The sequence below is a fragment of the Pongo abelii genome, chromosome 13, assembly GCF_028885655.2.
Source record: "Pongo abelii isolate AG06213 chromosome 13, NHGRI_mPonAbe1-v2.0_pri, whole genome shotgun sequence".
Classification (NCBI taxonomy): Eukaryota; Metazoa; Chordata; class Mammalia; order Primates; family Hominidae; genus Pongo; species Pongo abelii.
Genome location: NC_071998.2, coordinates 121,863,087 through 121,875,609, shown reverse-complemented (window position 1 = coordinate 121,875,609; position 12,523 = coordinate 121,863,087). Strand labels below are relative to the sequence as shown.

Genomic DNA, 12,523 nt, shown 5'->3' with positions numbered 1-12,523 from the left:
CTGTGCAAGAGATGGTAAGATCTCTGCCAACCAATGGCTCCCCCAGGCTTCTCCCCAGCAAGAAACCAGTCAGGGGAATTCCTGGTTTGCCCTCTTTTTATGACATTGACTTCAAATATCAGCTTCTGGCCAGGCACAGTGGCTCACATCCCAGCACTTTGGGGGGCTGAGGTAGGAGGATCACTTGAGCCCAGGAGTTTGAGACTAGCCTGGGCAACACAGCAAAACTTCATCTCTACATAAAACACAAAAAATTAGTTGGGCGTGGTGGAACACACTTGTATTCCCAGCTCCTCAGGAGGCTGAAGCAGGAGGATTGCTCGAGCCCAGGAGGTCAAGGCTGCAGTGAGCCATGATCGTTGCACTCAAGCTTGGGTGACAGAGTGAGACCCTGTCTCAAATTTTCAAAAATGTCAGCTTCTTAAAAAAATTTTGTTTTTGGCCAGGCACGGTGGCTCACACCTGTAATCTCAGCACTTTGGGAGGCCAAGGCAGGCGGATCACGAGGTCAGGAGTTCAAGACTACCCTGGCCAACATGGCAGAACCCTGTATCTACTAAAAATACAAAAATTAGCTGGGCATGGTGGTGGGCACCTGTAATCCCAGCTACTAGGGACGCTGAGGCAGGAGAAGCACTTGAACTCAGGAGGCAGAGGTTGCAATGAACCGAGATCGCACCACTGCACTCCAGCCTGGGTGGCAGAGCAAGACTCTGTTTCAAAAAAAAAAAAAAGTTGTTTTTTTTTTTCAGTATCTCAGTCATGGCATCAAAAGCCATCTTCTGTAGGTGTATGCCTATGTCCATAGCAGTATGACTCACGTAGCAAAAAGGTGGAAGCCACCCAGTGTTCACTGATGGATGAATGGATGAATGGATGAATGATATGTGGTCCATCCATACAATGGAATATGATTTTCGGCCTTAAAAAGGAAGGAAATTCTGACACATGAACCTTGAAGACATTATACTAAATGAAATAAGTCACACATAAAATGACAAATACTATGACCTCACTCACATGAGGTCTTTGGAGTTATAAAATTTATAGAGACAGGCCAGCCATGGTGGCTCATGCCTGTAATCCCAGCACTTTGGGAGGCCAAGAAAATGCCAGATTGGTTATAGCTCGGTGTTTGCCTTATTTGAACATGGTTTGAACAGTGGGTACATTTGATTGGCCAAAACTTGGTGATTGGTACAAGTGTAGGCTACTGTCTGTTTATAATTCCATTTAGGTTATACTTTATGACGTACAGAGAAACCTTTAGGCTGAACTTAAAATACGTAAGGAGGCAGCTTTAGGCTAACCTGGTTTAATGCAAGTAATCTCACAGTAAGAGCTTGTTTCCTGCTCACATCACAGTCCAGTATGAGGAGAAGAGTTGGGTATGGGATCTGCTCCACGAAGTCATGCATGCACCCAGGGTCCAGAGCATGAAGGATGGTGCAGGATGTTTTAGGAGCCAGGACCAGAAGTGGTGACATCACTTCCTCCTTATCTTTCATTGGCCAGAACTCAGCCGCATGGCCGTACCTGCTTGCAAGGGATCCTGGGAAATGCAGTCTAGTTGTGTACCTGGGAGGAAAAGGAGACCTTTTGGTGAAAAGCAGCCAGGACTCGCCACTGGTAGGAATCATTAGTATTTCTTTCTTTTTTTTTTTTTTCTTTGAGACAGGGCTTCACTCCTGTTGCCCTGGCTGGAGTGTGATGGCATGATCTTGGCTCACTGCAATCTCCTCTTCCCAGGCCCAAACAATTGATTCTCCTGCCTCAGCCTCCTGAGTAGCTGGGACTACAGACACGTGCCATCATGACCAGCAAATTTTTGTATTTTTTGTACAGACGGGGCTTCGCCATGTTGCTCAAGCTGGTCTTGAACTCCTGAGCTCAACTGATCTGCCCACCTCGGCCTCCCAAAGTGCTGGGATTACAGGCATGAGCCACCGCGCCCGGCCAACCATTAGCATTACAAGTAATGACAAAACCCAGAATTACTTTTGCACCAACCTAATATTTCGATTTTGCAGGTGAGGAAACTGAGGCTTGGAGAAGTTCAGTGGCCCAGCTGGGAGGGGGTAGTTTTGGAATTCAGCTTCAGGCTCTCTGACTCCGGAGAGCATGCCCTTAACCACTGGGCTACGCTGCCTCTCTGGAAGTGAGTGCTGAATTGGATAGATAGGTATTAAATGCCCATTGGGGCCCTCATGGGGGCAGCATGTATGTTTTCAGAGTGAGGAGGTCAGATCCAAACTTCCTGGGTTGTATCCTCAACTCTGCCTCTTACCAGCACTGGGATTTTGGGCAGGTCAGGTGACCACTCTGTGCCACAGTTTTCCCTTCTGTAAAATGGGGACAATAAAGTACCTATCACACAGTGCTGATGTGAGAATCCATACAGAGCCCTGGGGGCAGGGCCTGGCAGATGGCAATTGGACCATTCGCAGTGTGGGTTTATGGCAGACACTGGGGACACAGGAGTGACCCAGCCTGACTCCTCCCAGGTAATGTCACTCACTGGTCAGACTCCTCCACTCCTAGAGAAGAGTCCTGGCCTTTTCTAAGCCTGTCCCTTCTCTCTCCCAGGAACGGCAGGGGCAGGGGAAGAAAGCAGGGCAAGATAGTAAAGCCACTTCCTTCTTTAACCCGGTGTCTGAGGGATTTTGTCCGCAGCTCATCCTGCTACAATAGGAGACAGCCAAGCCGATCTCACGGAGAACCCACTTGGACCAAGGAGGATGTACATTGAGAAGCAGGGGCCCAGTTCTCTACCTCGTCCATGGGAGCCCTTGTTTGGTGATGGCAGCCCCAAGGTGACTGCTTCTCCTTCCGCCTCTGTCCCAGTGTGGACGTGTTGTCGCTCACCTCCTCATTTAAACAGCACTTGCTGGCCGAGCGTGGTGGCTCACACCTGTACTCCCAGCACTTTGGGAGGCTGAAGCAGGCCTGAGGTCAGGAGTTCGAGACCAGCCTGGCCAACATGGTGAAACACCGCCTCTACTAAAAATACAAAAATTAGCTGGGTGTGGTGGTGCATGCCTGTAATCCCAGCTACTCAGGAGCCTGAGGCAGGAGAATTGCTGGAAACTGGGAGGCAAAGGTTTCAGTGAGCCAAGATTGTGCCACTATACTCTAGCCTGGGTGACAGAGTGAGACTCTGTCTCAAATCAAACCAACCAAATAAAACAAGCAAACAAACAAAAAAAAATCCAGTGGCTTCTCAGGGCGAGGCGCTGGTACCTCTGGCTCCTGCCACCTGCCCGCAGCTCCTCCTTCAGTCCTCGATCCCGTTTTCTGCACGCCAGGGTGCTCCATGAGGGCCGTTAACCAAGGAGAAAGAGCTGAGAAACCAGGAGCTGATGGGCCCGTTTTGTCACTCAACAAACTGGTCAAGGAGGCCCATGAGGGGCAGGCCCTGTCCTGGGCCCCAAAACCCACAGGTGAGTAAAGCCAGGCCCATCCCCAGAGAGTGCTAGAAGGAGCAGGAGAGAGAGTGGGAAGGGGAGCCAGGAATGGGAGGAGAAAGGTGTCTCAGCCCCTCTGCTGCTTTCTCTGTAACCAGGGTGTGCATTTAACAAAGCGCATCTCATCCCATCTCTTTCCTGCTTGAAATCCCTGCATGGGCTGGGCGCGGTGGCTCATGCCTGTAATCCCAGCACTTTGGGAGGCTGAGAGGGACTGATCATGAGGTCAGGAGTTCAAGACCAGCCTGGCCAACATGGCAAAACCCTGTCTCTACTAAAAATACAATAAATTACCCAGGTGTGGTGGCAGGTGCCTGTAATCCCAGCTACTCGGGAGGCTGAGGCAGGAGAATCGTTTGAACCTGGGAGGTGGAGGTTGCAGTGAGCCGAGATTGCGCCACAGCACTCCAGCCTGGCTAGGCAACAGAGCCAGACTCTGTCTCAAAAAAAAAAAAAAAAAAAAAAGAAATCCCTCCATGGATGTCCTCCCCGACTCTCCACCGCCCTGCAGGTAATGTCCCTGATTCTACATACTCCACCCCAACTGCTGCCACTTTCAAACTCCACGCACCCGACTTGCTCAATTACAGCAATTCTCAGACATGCTGTTTCGTGTCTCCACGTGTGTTCGTTTGCTAGGGCTGCTGTCATAAAGTACACCCGCCGGGGGCTTAAACAGCAGAGCTTTCTTGTCTTGCAGTTCTGAGATTGACAGGATCTGAGATCAAGGTGTCGGTGGAGTTGGTTTCTTCTGAGGTCTGTGAGGGAGAGTCTGTTCCCTGCCTCTCCCCAAGCCCTAAGCTTCTGGTGGTTTGCTGGCCATCTTTGGCATTCCTTGACTTGTGAAGGCATCACCCTGAGCTCTACCTTCATCTCCACACAGTGTTCTGCCTCCATGTGTGTGTCTGTGTCCAAATCCGCACACCCCCCCCTTTTTTTGGAGACAGGATCTCACTCGGTTGCACAGGCTGGAGGGCAGTGGCGCGATCTTGGCTCACTGCAACCTCTGCTGCCTGGGTTCAAGTGATTCTCCAGCCTCAGCCTCCCAAGTAGCTGGGATTACAGGTGTGTGCCACCACACCCGGCTAATTTTTGTATTTTTTAAGTAGAGACAGCATCCATTTGCTTGTGAAAAGCTGGGGCACTACTCCTCGGTGAAGACTTTATCTTCATCTGCTTCTGCAGCTCTAACAAAATACCTCAGACTGGGTAATTTATATAAAACATAGAAATGTACTTTCCATAGTTCTGGAGGCTGAGAAGTCTAAGTTCTGGTGCTGTCATCTGGTGAGGGCCTTCTTTTTTTTAATATATATATTTATTTTGTGTAGAGATAGAGTCTCTACACGAGAGACCTGTGTAGAATGTGGACCGGCTGATCTCAAACTCCTGGGCGCAAGCGTTCTTCTTGCCTCAGCCTGCTGAGTAACTGGGACTACAGGCATTTAGTTGGCTGCTCTTATGCTCAGCTAATTTTTAAGATTTTTTTTTTTTTTTGAGACAGGGTCTCTCTCTGTTACCCAGGCTGGAGTGCCACGGCGCAATCACAGCTCACTGCAGCCTCCACCTCCTGGGCTCAAGTGATCCTCCTGCCTCGGCCTCCCAAAGTGCTGGAACTACAGGTGTGAGCTACTGCGCCCAGCTTGGTGAGGGCCTTCTTGCTTCATCCTTACATGGTAGAAGGCAGGAGGGCAAAAGGGCAGGATCCTCCTCTGTCAAGCCCCTTTACAGAAGGGCACCCAATACCTTTCACAAGGGAGGAGCCCTCGTGGCCTTGTCACCTCTTAATGGCCCCACTTCCTGATACTGCCACATTGGCAACACCTGAATCTTGAAGGAGACCCATTCAAACCATGGCAGAGGCTGGGTGTGGTGGCTCATGCTTGTAATCCCAGCACTTTGGGAGGCCAAGGTGGATCACCTGAGGTCAGGAGTTCGAGACCAGCCTGGCCAACATGGTGAAACCCCTTCTCTACAAAAAATACAAACATCAGCCGGGCATGGTGGCGGGTGCCTGTAATCCCAGCTACTCCGGAGGCTGAGGCAAGTTAATTGCTTGAACTCAGGAGGCAGATGTTGCAGTGAGCTGAGATCGCGCCATTGCACTCCAGCCTGGGCAACAAGAGTGAAACTCCGTCTCAAAAACAAAAAACAAAAAAACAAAAAAAACCCATAGAAGACCTCTCAGTAGCTGGGCTAGAAGGGCCCGTCCCTCCCCGTGCCCCCCTGTGCTTGCACAGTGCTGACCAGCACATCATCAGATACTCTGCACCGTCCGCCTGCTTTTTTGTCTCCTGGAGCCCACTAGGTTGTCGTCTCCTCAGGGGCAAGGATTGTGTCTTACTCACCTTGGTGTGCCCAGCAGCTTGGCAGGGACAGCTCACAGGAGATGGCCCTGGACTGAAGCCCATGGAGTGAATGCACTGAGGAGGCAAGAAGGATGAGGCAGAAGGTAGAACAGCTGAGGCTGGGCGCGGTGGCTCACGCCTGTAATCCCAGCACTTTGGGAGGCCGAGGCGGGAGGATTGTTTGAGTCCAGGAGTTCAGGACCTGCCTGGGCAATAGAGTGAGATCTTGTCTCTACACAAACAAATTAAACAATTTTTTAAAAGATGGAAAAGCCAGAGAGAGTGGGGAGGGAGGGAAGTCACTGACACTTGCCCCTCTGGATCTCACCTGCCCCAGAACCTCCCTTTGGTAGGGAAATGCACATGGTTCCCACGGCTCTCCTAGAACCTCAAGACTCTTCTGAGGTCTGGATTTTCCCTAGTGGGTGGTCGACGGGGGCTGGCAGCTCGGGACCAGGAAGAGAGAGGTGGGAGTCCCGGGGGCTCAGGCGGGTGGAGGTGGGAGCGTGCAGGAGTGGGCGCAGGCAGGGCGGGAGCCAAAAACCAACAGTGCCAGGCCCAGCCTTCCTCAGGAGCAAACCACAGTCCTTAAACACTCCCCAAACACACTGATGATGTAAATCTGGTTTTAAAATCATAAGAATAATGAGAAATAAAAAGAGTGAGCAGATGCAAGAGGGAGGGAAAGGGGGCTCTGCCAGGGCCCCCCCCCAAGGGGGAAAGCACGTGGAAAAATTGAAATTAGTTGTGACAGCTGAAATTCTCTACTCTACAGTCGACATTTTGACAGGGTACTTAAAAAAATAATAAGAAAAGGGAAAGTGGTTTGGGTCGCCCAAGGAAGGGGGAGAATGGGGGATTTCAAGTGACACAAGACGCATAATTCAAGCTTCTTAGATTGCAAAAGCTCTTCTTACCTAAGGGGCCTGCTGCCTTTATTTTTATCCAAATGGCTCAATTACCGCAAAGCCCCACAGAGAAAATTACGGATGTTTGCCTCTATTTTTCTCCTCTTGTCTCGACAACTGTAGATATTTTGTTTTCCTTCTTTCTCTCTCGCTCTCTCTCTTTTTTTTTGGTGGTTGGCAGGGTGAAGAGAGAAGGGGGGTGTTCAGATGGGCTCAGGGGCCAGGGGCTTTTGAATTGCTCCTCAAAGCCCGCATCACACACACACACACACACACACACACACACACACCCCTCCCACAATCCTAGGCCACACACCACAGCTGGTCTTTTTTGTGCGTCCATTTTGACATTTGTCCTTTCTGTCTTCTGCTGTTCCTTTCCTCTCCTCCCCTCCCCTCCAGTCTATCCTCTTACTTCCTGCAGCAGCAGCAGCAGCAGCTTTGGGCCTCTCCTCTGCCCAGCGGGCACCCCTCCTAGCAGCTCTCTTCTCATCTCAGCTATTTCCAAACCCTGCAATAGACACAGGGAGGCACGGAGGTGCCCATTTTCCAACCTTCTTATTGGCTCTCCGTTTGTCATTTTCGGAATTGGCACTCTGGGGAGCCAGGGCTGGAGGCTGCAGCTCTCACTCCTGCCCGCTCTGCCAGATGAGGGGTCCCAGCCTTGCAACCTGCCGCAGGCTCCAGAATGGTCTCTGGGAGCACTAGGACTGGGAGGAATGGTGTCTGAGCATGAGGTCCTGGGCCTCGATGCTGGGGACATGCAGAGGAGGGGGCTTCTGCCAGTCCGAGTTACCTCTTATGCACCTCTCTCCATCCCACCGTCCCTGGCCTCTGTGCCGTCCTCATCCACCTCTGCCCTGGGTACTGCCGTCCATTACCTCCCTGCACCCCTTGGGCCTCTCCCACCAGGCCACACCCCTCCCTTGCTTAGAACCTCCATGACTCATTGACCTTGGGATACAACCCCTCACTGGCCTCGGATCAAACCCAAATCTCTCCCCGTGGCCCACAGGGCCCTGTGGACCGGCCCCACCTCCTCTCCAGCTTCATCACGAATTCTCTCTCCCAATTCACAGCTCCCTCCTGCCTTGGGCCTTGCAGCTGTAGGTCCTCCCCTGCCCTGCTCTCTCTCTCTCTCTCTCTCTCCACCCACTTAACCCTCACTGAGCATCACTGATGCTCCGTCACTTCCTCAAGCAGCCTCCCCCACCCATCAGGTCAGGCTTTCATAGCACCTGCATGGGGACAGGGAACAGCCAATAAGAGCCCAGCTGCAGGGTCCTGGAGACATGGTGAGGCAGGTGCAGCAGGACCTGGGTGATGGAAATGGAAACAGGAAGCATCCAATGTTTATTGAGTTTATTTTATTTTTTTTAGATGGGGTCTTGCTATGTTGCCCAGCCTGGAGAGAAGTGACCCAATCATGGCTCACTGCAGCCTTGAACTCCTGGGGTCAAGCAGTCCTCGTGTCTCAACTTCCTGAGTAGCTGGGACTCCAGTTGTGTTTTAATCACCATGGCTGCCACTGGCCATCAGCCTGTCTATCCCTGTCCGTGTGCCTCCACCCTCCAGTAATTCTCAATTTGGTGGCAGGCACCTCTACTAGCCTGCAAGCCCCCACCCCACCTCACAAGTTTGTAGCTATAAAGGGCACACATCATAGGTGCTCAATAAATAGCTGGTGATGGATGCAAAAGCCCTGGGACCAGGCCCTTTCTGGGGACCACTAAATTCTATGCCCACCAGCCCCCTCCTATGTTGCACCTGCAGGCGCCTTAGCTGCAGGCAGCTGCCAACAGAGCAGGAAAACCAGTGCAGTGCATGGCATTAGTGGGGCCCCTGGCATTGTGGTTTACTTCAAAGGCTTCTGAGGCAAAGGGCTGGGTGCAAATTCCAAGCTCAGTGCTCTCTTGCTGGGTGATTTTGGGCAATGCATTGAACTCCTCTGAGCCTCAGTGCCCTCACTTGTAAATGAGGGAGATGTTGGGTTTGCGGGGGACTAATGTATGTACATTGCTGAACGCCTTGTGTCTTGAGCTTGCATGATTATTGAATTAGCTATATTCATTGTCCTCTTGCCTTCCAGAGCCAAGAGGGATCCCTGTTTGCCCCTCCAATCCATCATGCACTCAACAACCATTTCTCCATTCACTGGGTACATATTTTATGGAGTTTCTATCATTTTCCAGGTATGGAGATACAGCAGTGAATAAATCAGATGGAAAGCCTGCCCCTGACAGCTGCCATTCTGAGGGATCCACTTCCTGCAATGTCTCACTGACTCCTCCCATGGCTCTTGGCAGTAGAGACCATTATTGTCCCCACCTTACAGCTGGAGAAACTGAGGCTCAGCAGACTTGATCAATTTCCCCAAGATCATTCACTTACTGGCAGAACCAGGACTTGAACTCAAGCCCTTGGGATGCCAGAACCTGAACTTTCAACTTATGATCTTTTTTTTAAATTGAGATGGAGTTTCACTTTATTGCCTAGGCTGGTCTCGAACTCCTGGGCTCAAGTAGTCCTCCCACTTCAGCCTCCCAAGGTGTTGGGATTACAGGCATGAGCCAACACACCTGGCCTCAACTCTCAACTGCTAATCTATAATGGTAAGGCTTCTCCAGAAAGATTTTTCCTTTTTTCTTTTTCTTTTTCTTTTTTTTTTTTTTTTTGAGACAGAGTCTCACTCTGTCACCCAGGCTAGAGTGCGGTGGCGTGATCTTGGCTCACTGCAACCTCTGCCTCCCGGGTTCAAGCAATTCTCCTGCTTCAGCCTCCCGAGTAGCTGGGATCACAGGCACCCGCCACCATGCCAGGCTAATTTTTGTATTTTTAGTAGATACGGGGTTTCACCATCTTTGCCAGTTTCACCATCTTGGCCAGGCTGGTCTTGAACTCCTGACCTCATGACCCACCCACTTTGGCCTCCCAAAGTGCTGGGATTACAGGCGTGAGCCATCGCGCCTGGCCCAGAGAGACTTTTCTAAGTGCATTTCAGATTGGGTCATTTCTTTGCATAATCCTCCTCAGTGGCCTCCAAACTCCTGGGCTCGGCTCAAGAGTTCTGCAAGTCCTGACCCCGCCTTCATCTTCTGCCTCCTGTCTCCCTTGAGCCCCATCACCCTGGCTGGGTGTCTCCTTCCAGCCACACTGGTCCTTCCTGTCCCCAGACAGATCTGCTCTTTCTTACCTCCAAGCCTTGGCATGTGCTGTTCCTTGTGCCCAGAACACCCTTCCCCTCCTCTTTGCATGGCTAATCCTCCTCCTCCAGGTCTTGGCCAGACCTCCCCTTCCCAGGGATGAGCTCCCTGAGGCTGTGAAGCAGCCCCACCTTCATGCTCCCCCATGCGGGTCACAAGGGGACTCATGACCTGTTTCTCCTCTAGCTTGTGAGTTCCCCCAGGCTGGTGCCTGCTTCTGCCTTTTTCAAATTTATACTCCAAGCACACTGCAGGAACTCAACACTTACTTGCTAAAGGAGCAGATTAAAGAAAAATTGTAGAACCTGCTCTCCTGGCCCCCTCTTTTCACCCAAGCTGCAGAAGTGAGCAATAGCCACGTTTTTCATGATAAATGAAGATGGGAGCTCCTTCCTTCCTCCTTCCCTCTCTTCCTCCCTTCTCTCTCTCTCTCTTTCTTTTTCCCTCCCTGCCTCCCTCCCTCCCTCCCTCCCTTCCTACCTTTCTCTCTCTCTCCCTTTCTTTCTCTGTCTCTCTTTCTGACAGAGTCTCACTCTGTCACCCAGGCTGCAGTGCAGTGGTGCAATCTCGGCTCACTGCAACCTCTGCCTCCCAGGTTCAGGCAATTCTCCCGCCTCAGCCTCCCCAGCAGCTGGGATTACAGGTACCCGCCCACACGCCCGGCTAATTTTTGTACTTTTAGTGGAGATGGGGTTTCACCATGTTGGCCAGGCTAGTCTCAAACTCCTGACTGCAGATGATCTACCCGCCTCGGCCTCCCAAAGTGCTGGGATTACAGGGGTGAGCCACCTCACCCAGCTTGAAGATGAGCACTTCTTAACAGAAGTCTTGACTTTATATAAACTTGCCGTATCTGGGGAAATACTCAAAATCAGCATCCTATTAGAAAAGGCGTTTGACAGCCGGGCACACGGCTCATACCTGTAATCCCAGCGCTTTGGGAGGCCAAGGTGGGCGGATCACCTGAGATCAGGAGTTCGAGACCACCCTGGCCAACATGGTGAAACCCCATCTTTACTAAAAATACAGAAACTAGCCAGGTGTCGTGGCAGGTGCCTGTAATCCTAGCTACTGGGGAGGCTGAGGCATAAGAATCGCTTGAACCCAGGAGGTGGAGGTTTCAGTGAGCCAAGATCATGCCACTGCACTCCAGCCTGGGCAACAGAGCGAGACTCTGTCTCAAAAAAAAAAAAAAAGGTATTTGAAGAATTTTTTCCTCTTTAAAAAAAAAAATCAATGAACTCCCTGTGTAGAGAGAATATTTCATAAAAGCCCCACCAGCCACACACTTCCAGAGAGAAGGCAGAGCTGTGAGGCAGAGCTGCTCCTTGGGAGAGGCGCACACTCTACATCCCTCCCTGATCGTGGTACTCCATGTGGGTTTCTGCTCAGGCGAATCCAACGTCAAGGTTGCAAGATAACGCAACTGTTGTGTAAAATGTGAGGCAGGGTCCAACTCACCGAAGCTGCTGTATCAAACCACGCAGCAGAGGTGAACCCCAGAGGTGAACAGCAGAGACTGGGAATGAGGGTACCTGAGATGTCAGATGTCTGATGGGCCTCCAGGATTAGAAAAAGAACCATGGCCACCATAGCAGCCACCACCAGAACCGGTACCCCAGGCACTTCTTCCTCATTGAGGCTTCACAAACATACATTTTTAATTTTATTTTATTTTACTTTAAGTTCTGGATACATTTGCAGAACGTGCAGGTTTGTTACATAGGTATATATGTGCCATGGTGGTTTGCGACACCTATCAACCCGTCATCTAGCTTTTAAGCCTTGCTTGCATTAGGTATTTGTCCTAATGCTCTCCCTCCCCTCGGCCCCCACCCCCCACAGGCCCCAGTATGTGATGTTCCCCTCCCTGTGTCCATGCGTTCTCATTGTTCATCTCCCACTTATGAGTGAGAACATGCGGTGTTTGCTTTTCTGTTCCTGTGTTAGTTTGCTGAGAATGATGGCTTCCAGCTTCATCCATGTCCCTGCAAAGGACACGAACTCATTCTTTTTTATGGCTGTGACACAACCACCCATTTTACGGGGAATAAAAACCGAGGCTCAGCAGTGAGGTCACTTGCCAGACACTCAGCAGGTACATATTGGAGGCAGTACTTGAACCCAGGGCCCGTGGCTCTGAAGCCTGCGTTCAGGACCACCTTCCCAGTGGGCAGAGGGTGGGGGTGGTCTGCCTGCAGCAGCTGTGAACAGCCCCTGGCCCTGAGGCCCTCCAGGAGGCAGGGCAGGCAGGCAGGAGGTGTCCTGTGGAGCAGAGGGAGGAGACGGTGGAGGTCCCGGGGCATGTCGAGGAGCAGAGATGGGGGAGAGCACAGTGACCACCATGGGACCCCCAAGCCCAGCTATCTCCAGGAAATGTCACTAAACCCACAGCACTGGTGTGGGTGACTCTGTGTGGTATGGTGGGGGCTGGGGATGGGAACAAAGCTCCCGTTGGAGCTGCCAGTGTGAACCAAGGTGGACCCCAGAGACAGCAGGAGGTGGAGGCCAGGAGGGAAGTCCTCAGGCCCCCAGCACAAGCATCGCATCCCAAGACTGGGAGTGACTGGCCACAGTCAACGGTGGGCAGGCAGGGAGCA

The 12,523-nt window shown here is 51.6% G+C and overlaps 1 long non-coding RNA gene across 1 annotated transcript; it reads right to left on the bottom strand.

The window, feature by feature from the left end:
* Positions 1 to 1,299: 1,299 nt before the first annotated feature.
* LOC129048028 (uncharacterized) lies at positions 1,300 to 6,003 on the bottom strand. Its single transcript, XR_008510028.1, has 2 exons — positions 5,813 to 6,003; positions 1,300 to 1,578 (listed from the first exon to the last, which is right to left on the bottom strand). It is a non-coding gene; the product is annotated as an uncharacterized LOC129048028 (long non-coding RNA).
* Positions 6,004 to 12,523: the final 6,520 nt, after the last annotated feature.